A 7,854-nucleotide genomic window follows, 5' to 3' on the forward strand; every position below is an offset into this window, starting at 1 on the left:
CCTGGCTCAGTGCTAGGGAATCCTGGGAATTGTAGTTTGTTGTAGCACCAGAGCTCTTTCTGAGAACGCTCAATGTCTCACAAAACTACACTTCCCAGGGTTCCCTAGCACTGAGCCAGGGCAGTTATTTCTGAAGTGTGTCTTGGATCCAACTAAGGCTGCATCTTCACTCCAGAGACAATCCAGTTTCATACCGTTTTAACTGCCATGGCCCAGTGCTATGAAATCCTGGGAATTGTAGTTTGTTGTCACACCAAAGTTTGCTGAGAAGGCTAAATATCTCAGAAAACTAGAATTCCCAGGATTCCATAGCACTGAGCCAGGGCAGTTAAAGCAGTCTCAAACTGGATTATTTCTGAAGTGTGTCTTGGACCCAACTCAGGCTGCATCTTCACTCCAGATACAATCCAGTTTTGTACTGTTTTAACTGCCATGGCCCAGTGCTATGAAATCCTGGGAACTAATTTGTTGTCACACCAGAGTTTTCTGGGAGAGAAAGTTAAATGTCTCACAAAACTAGGATTCCCAGGATTCCCTGGCACTGAGCCAGGGCAGTTAAAGGGGTGTCAAACTGGATTATTTCTGCAGTGAAGTTGCAGCCTAACACGTTTCTATTTGGCACAAAGCTTCCTGGGCTTTGATTCCAATAGGAGCCACTTGAACTGCCACGGCTCCATCCATACAGAATCCCTGGGATTTGTAGTTTGGATCAGTGCCCCTCCATGCATTCTTTGGGCAGAGAAGGCAAAAGACCTTATAAAACTACAGATTCTAGGATTCCAATAGGATGGAGCAGCAGCTCTTAAAATGGTGTCAAACTGCATTAATTCTAAAGTGTAGATGCACCAAGAGGAAGGGCGGGAGGAGTTGTCGAGGCGGGTGAAATAATGTTGTGTATGCTGTTATTTCAAACGTGGAACAGACTCCTTCCTCAGAGTGTAGTGGAGTCTCCCTCCTCTTCCCCTCCTTTTCTTCTTTCTCCTTCTCCTTTTTTCTCCTCCCCCTCTTTCTCCTCTGCCGCTGCTGCTACTGTTATTGTGTGCCTTCAGCTCCTTTCTGACTTATCGTGGAAGAGAGGGGTGGTCTTATACGGTGAGTATATCCCAAACACTCTATTTTAAGTTGTAAAGTTGGGGGTCGTCTTATACGCCCAGTCGTCTTATATGCCGGAATATACGGTAATGTTTTTTGGCCTGAAATGTTCCTCAACACATCCCAGAGCAGGTTCACTGAGCTTTTGGCCCCTCTTTCAGCCTTTCTAAGCTCTGGACAGGCTTCCAATTTCCTCTTGAAAAAAATGGGTTCCCCTGGCCCTACAGTGACTCAGAGAGGGCCCAACAGTAGTAAAACTGCCTCTACTTCTCCTTAAAGATGATTGGGGATATTGAAGAGTAAAACATTATTAATTATTAATTATTATCATTATTATTATTTAGGTGGTACAATAAAAGGTGCCCTCTGGGGTCCTTTGGGGGTCCAGTGTGGCCTCCTAATACCCAACAACTGCCTATCCCAGTCTTACAGATGTCTTAAGGCTCTTTTAAAGCTCCTCTCTGGAGCCTGACTCACCACAATTAGGGTACAACTCCCAACCCCCTTTTTCAGCCTTTCCCATTGGTAGATTAGTATGTTTATTATCCTTTCTTACCAAATGCGTCTGTGTGTATTTCTGTGTGTGAGAGAGACAGAGACAGAGTGTGGTATAGAGAGAATGTGTAAAATAGAATGGCAAGGAAGAGATGCTGAAAGTGAAATGCTGAAGCAATGCAGATCGGCATGAGGGCCAATGGGAAAGTTGGAGAACCGAGGGAGAAATGGAAGTTGATCAGGCACGTGGGAGTGAGGAGAGGAAGGCAGCAGCAAAGCTAAGGTGCTCTAGCTCTGTGTGGACAAGAAGGTACCTCTGGGAAAGTCCATAATAGGGCCATAATAGTTAAATTGTTTATTTTCCTGCCTCTTATTTTTCCCTTTCGACCTCGGACCGTTGTAAATTAATTTCTCCTTCTCTTTGCCCTTACATGTGTATTTTATTGATTTCCTGTTCCTGTTTTTTGTTTTTTGTAGTAATGTTTTAACTTTTATATTGAATTTTTATCTTCTATTGTAATGTTTTAAATTTTGTAAGCCGCCTTGATCATATCTGTGGAAGGGCGGGGTAGAAATAAAGTTTATTATTATTATTATTATTATTATTATTATTATTATTATTGGAGCCTCATCGTTTGTCAGGCAGCTGTGAATCTGACAAAATTTAACAACTGGTTTGAGTAAACTGGTGCAAATTGGCTCAGGTCCTTGATTTTATAGATATTAACAGGTTCCATTTAGCAATAAAGAAAAATATCTATGAAGCCTGTCAAGAGGTAATATCTATGAAGGGATGGAAAGAGGAAACAGAAACCCTTGTCAGTCATTGTCTGTCCTTGTGCTTCTCTTTAGGAGATCTTGTGACGCTTCCAACAATCAACATGGGAGAGAAACCATATAAATGCCAGCAGTGTAAGAAATATTTTGCTGATAAGTCTTCCCTTATGAAACATCAGAGAGTCCACACAGGAGAGAAACCATACAAATGCCAGGAATGTGGGAAAGGTTTTGCTTACAGGTCATCCCTTGTCATTCATCACAGAGTCCATACAGGAGAGAAACCATACAAATGCCAGCACTGTGGGAAATGTTTTGCTGACAAATCAGCCTTTGTGAGACATCAGAGAGTCCACACAGGAGAGAGACCATACAGATGCCAGCAATGTGAGAAATGCTTTGCTGACAAGTCAGTCCTTGTGAGACATCAGAGTCTCCACACAGGAGAGACACCATTCAAATGCCAGGAGTGTGAGAAATGTTTCTCTCACAAGTCAGCCCTTTTGAAGCATCAGAGAGTCCACACAGAAGAGACACCACACAAATGCCAGCAGTGTGGGAAATGCTTTGCTTACAGGTCAGACCTTGTCACTCATCAGAGGGTTCACACAGGAGAGAAACCATATAAATGCCAGCAGTGTGGCAAATGTTTTGCTTACAGATCAGACCTTGTCATTCATCAGAGGGTTCACACAGGAGAGAAACCATACAGATGCCAGCACTGTGGGAAATGTTTTGCTTGCTCATCATTCCTTGTGAAGCATCTGAAAGTCCACACAGGAGAGAAACCATACGAATGCCAGGAGTGTGGGAAATGTTTTGCTGACAAGTCTTCCCTTGTGAAGCATCACAGAGTTCACACAGGAGAGAAACCATACGAATGCCAAGAGTGTGGGAAATGTTTTGCTGACAAGTCTTCCCTTGTGAAGCATCAGAGAGTTCACACAGGAGAAAAACCATACAAATGCCAGGAGTGTGGGAAATGTTTTTCTTCCAGGTCAGCCTTTGTAGCTCATGACAGAGTCCATACAGGAGAGAAACCATATGAATGCCAGCAGTGTGGGAAATGTTTTGCTTCTAGGTCAGCCCTTGTGACTCATCAAAGAATTCACACAGGAGAAAAACCATACAAATGCCAGCGGTGTGGAAAATGTTTTGCTGACAATTCGGCCCTTGTAAGACATCAGAGAGTGCACACAGGAGAGACACGATATAAATGTCAGCAGTGTGAGAAACGTTTTGCTGAAAAGTCAGCCCTTGTAAGACATCAGAAAGTCCATACAGGAGAGAAACCATTCAAATGCCAGCAGTGTGAGAGATGTTTTTCTCACAAGTCTTCCCTTGTGACCCATAAGAAGTGTCAATACAGGAGAGAAACCATACCACTGCCAGCACTATGGGAAATGTTTTGCTGATAAATCAGCCCTTATGACTCATAAAAAAAGTCCACAAAAGAGAGAAACCATACAAATGCCAGCAACATGGAAACTATTTTACTGAGACGTCACACCTTATTATTCATAGGAGAGTCCACACAGGAAAGAAGCTATACAAATGCCAGAACTGGCTTGTCTGGCATTGGGGGTGGGGGGGCATACATCATCTCATAATTCTTCATCTCAGAGGGAGTGAAACACACAGTCTCTGTTGGTGGAGGGACTGTCTGATCTCAGAAATTCACAGATTTTCTAGAGATGTTGAAGGAATGTTACCTCTTTCCAGCCAGATTTTTTAAAAAGTCAGTTGAATGTCTTAATGTGGGCTATTTCTTTCCCTCTTCAGCGAGACTTCCAATGTATTCCAGGGTATAAAAATGTCCATACCCACAGGAGTGTGGGTGGATGTAGAATTAACTGTCTTCTTATTCCACAGTAGCCAAACATCCAGAGGCTGGCTTCCAACTTCCTCTGACAGCAAGAGACAGAATCTGGCCTCTTGCTGTGAACAGGGACATGATACTCTTTCCTAACCCAGGAGGGCATATGCCCCCCTGCACAGGGCATCCATGATCCAGTCATAGGGAGCAGACTTTCTGACACTAACAAGATTCAATCATCATTTTGTTCCACTTTAACAGACTCCCAGACCTGGATCAGTTGGGACATGACTGGATTGGGCTTCAAGAATTCTTACAGCTGCATTTATCTATTTTGCTTCATTGTACTCAGGAGTTTCAAAACCCACCATGGCTCAAGATCCGTTTGTCAAGACATGCAACCAACCGCACTTTGTTCACTGCTATATTCTTTGCTATGATGATTTCTCTGTAGCAGGGGATTTTGTAGTTCAGATTTCTTATAGTGAAGCACAGAAAATGCCCAAGATAAAATGGCTAGATTCAACATTCACCACCAACTGAATGATTGCAGTCCTCCAGAATTCCCAGATTCTAGTCCCAGTCAAAATCTCTCTGGAACAGGATTTTAGGACACATGGAAGATGGGGGGATTGTAGGAACTGGGAGGGAAAGGATGATTCTGGCAGAAGGTACCTTATGGATCTTGACCGCTGATGACGATGGTTTCATAATAACATTTTTTGTGTGCGTCTTCAACTCCTTCAATCCCAACAAATATGGATTTTGGTTGCAAAACAGCAAATTTTGTAACTTTTCTTAATAGTAATAAAACTTTATATTACTACTAATAGGACAACCTTTAGGGAGAATGTGAGATACAGTGGCAACCCAGTCCTAGAAGGTGCAGACAGCCTGGGATTTCAGCTCTCTTTTTGATTTTTACCTCAGAGAAGGTGGAAGAGGCTGGAATGGGGGCTTCCCTCAAGGTGGGAGACTCTGGGAGAATTTTTCAGGTTTAGGGAGATATGGAGACACACAGACAGAATATTTCATGAGACAGTATTTCCCACCTGTATGACTTTTGTTTTGAGCAACTAGAAGGGAAAAGCCAAAATATTTGGCTTATACATTTAAATAGTTTGTTTGTTAGCAACAGCAAGTAGCAAGTACATTTCTAAACCGCTTATTAGTGCAAGCACTCCCTAAGCGGTTTACAATTGTTCCCAACAAGCTGGTTACTCATTTTAGCAACCCATGGAAGGATGCAAGGCTGAGTGGACCTTGGAGTCCCTGGGATCAAACTCACAACCTTGTAGCTGTGAATGGCTGCAATACTGGCATTTAACCACTGCTCCACCTGGGCTCCCTGTTAATCTCTCAGGTAAATATTTAAAAAAATTTATCACTTTATTTATGTTCTGCCTTTTCCTCAATGTCAGAGAATGAAGGGAACTTATAGAATAAAAAGAAATACAATTAGCCCTCTGTATCCACAGATCTTTTTTATCCATGGAGTCAAGCATCTATGGTTTGAAAGTACTCAAAAAAGTACTTTCCAAAAAAGTACTTTCCAAAATTCCAAAAAGCAAGCCTTTATTTTGCTGTTTTATATAAGGAACACCATTTTACTCTGCCATTGTATTTAATGGGACTGGAGCATCCATGGATTTTGCTATCCACGGGGGGGGGGGGCTGGAACCAAACTCAGCAGATACCAAGGGCCCACTGTACAAGTAAAAGAGTAAAGCAGGAAGTTATTATTATCATTTGTAATATACCAAAATTATTATTAAGAATATTAAACTGTCTTGTCATTACTGCCTTCAATTTGACTTTGACTCATGGCACATCCCCATTCTTAACTGCTCTGCTCAGGTCTTCCAGGCTCAGGCTGTGGTTTGTTTTCCTCTCTTTCGATGGCCTTCTGCCTTCCCTAGCATCATTGGCTTTTCTAATGAGTCATAACTTCTCATGGTGCTTGTATGTACAGCCCTGTGTTAATCTACAGCACTATATAAATAAAGTATAACAATAATAATGGTGTGCCCAAATATGACAGCCCCAATTTAGTCATCCTGGGTTCCAAGGAGACGTCCAGGGTTCAGGCTTGATCTGTTCTCCCTTGTTTGTCTTTTTGGTATCCTTAGCACTCTTCTCCAGCACCACATCTTGAATGAGTTCATGTTCCCCCCATATGCTTTCCTTATCATCCAGCTCTCACATCCATACATGCTGATGGGGAATAAAGTAACTTGGATGATCCTGACTTTAGTGTTCAGTGTTATATATTTGTTGTTTAAATATTTGAAGGGGTGTCACACTGCAGATGGAGCAAGTTTGTTTTCTGTAGCTCCATAAAATAAGACTCAGCAACAGATTCAAACTACAGGGAAAGAGATTCCACTTAAACATTAGGAAGAACCTCCTGACACTAAGGGCTGTTCAACAGTGGAATACGCTGCTTTAGAGCTGGCAGTCTCCTTTGGATGTCCATCTGTCAGCGGTGCTTTGATTGTCTTCCTGCATGGCAGGGGGTTGGACTGGATAGCCCTTGGAGTCCCTTTTGAGGCTGGGCCTCCTCCCCTTGCAGTCCAGGAGTTTCCAGGCCAGAACCTGAGACTTAGGGAGTCGGACAGACCCTGGAGATGCCATTAAGTGTTATGTCTGAATTAAGGGAAAAGATGCTTTGGAAGCTATCACTGGCTCAGTGAACCTCACAAAAAGCCCAGAGTTCCCCCCCTCAAAAACCTGGTCCCTCTCCACTGACAGGAAAGGAGATCCTTCACCCAGAAGACTCTCCCATCACTTCCACCAGAGGAATCTCCCTGCTTTGGCTGAACCTTTTCTGCCAGAGCTAGAATGAAAGTGGGAAAGAGGGGGCAAGGCATCCATCCAAAGGGTCAGGGAATCCCTTGTGCAGCAGAGAAGGGCTTGCCATGACATGGGCCCCTTTCCCTTCTCTCCTTCCGGCCCCAGGAGAGGGCTTGGTCCTCCCCATAGCAGGTGGGGCACCCGATGGCTGCCTCTCCCCCATCTCCCTCTCAACTCAAAAATGTTGAAGGAAGGATACAAACCAGAGAAAGAGATCAGGCGGGGAGGGAAAAGGAGGTTGGAAGATGTGGGGACAGATTGGGGAAATAAAAGTAGGGAGGGAGGGGGTCCCTCTGCCTGGGGTGAGGGAAGGGGAGGGGGTCTTGGGGTGCCCTGCCTGGCACTCATTTTGCAGACCAGTGTGAGGGATCCCATACTCTCAAACCCAGTGGTTCTCAACCTTCCTAATGCTGCAGCCTTAGTTCCCCATATTGTAGTTACCCCCAGCCATAAATAATGTAAGATATGTGTTATCCAATGGTCTTAGGGTCGTTCAGCCCCCAAAGGGCTTGTGACACACAGGTTGAGAACCGCTGCTCTAACCTCTCCCCACCAACTAAAAGCTCAGAAGCTCTTTCCTTGCTGGATGGAGAGGGGGCTGTTTCCTCCCCCCTCGTCTCCTGCCAGCCCCCAAAATGGTCCTTGGCCACCCCACCAGGGAGAAGGGAAAAGGGGAGCACTTTCCTCCTGGTCCCCCCAACAAGAGATTTGCTCACTGGGTGCCCTCCAATTCCTCTGGAGAGCAGGAGGAGACCCCCCCCCCCCAGGCCCACCATAAGCCCCTGGGAGGAAGGGAGGGAGAGACTCCCCTGGTCAGAGAC

General features: G+C 44.4%; 1 pseudogene; it reads left to right on the plus strand.

The window, feature by feature from the left end:
• The window catches only part of LOC121923056, a 100,115-nt pseudogene that overhangs the window by 70,182 nt on the left and 22,079 nt on the right, over nt 1–7,854 (plus strand).

This window comes from Sceloporus undulatus, chromosome 2 (assembly GCF_019175285.1).
Source record: "Sceloporus undulatus isolate JIND9_A2432 ecotype Alabama chromosome 2, SceUnd_v1.1, whole genome shotgun sequence".
Taxonomy (NCBI): Eukaryota; Metazoa; Chordata; class Lepidosauria; order Squamata; family Phrynosomatidae; genus Sceloporus; species Sceloporus undulatus.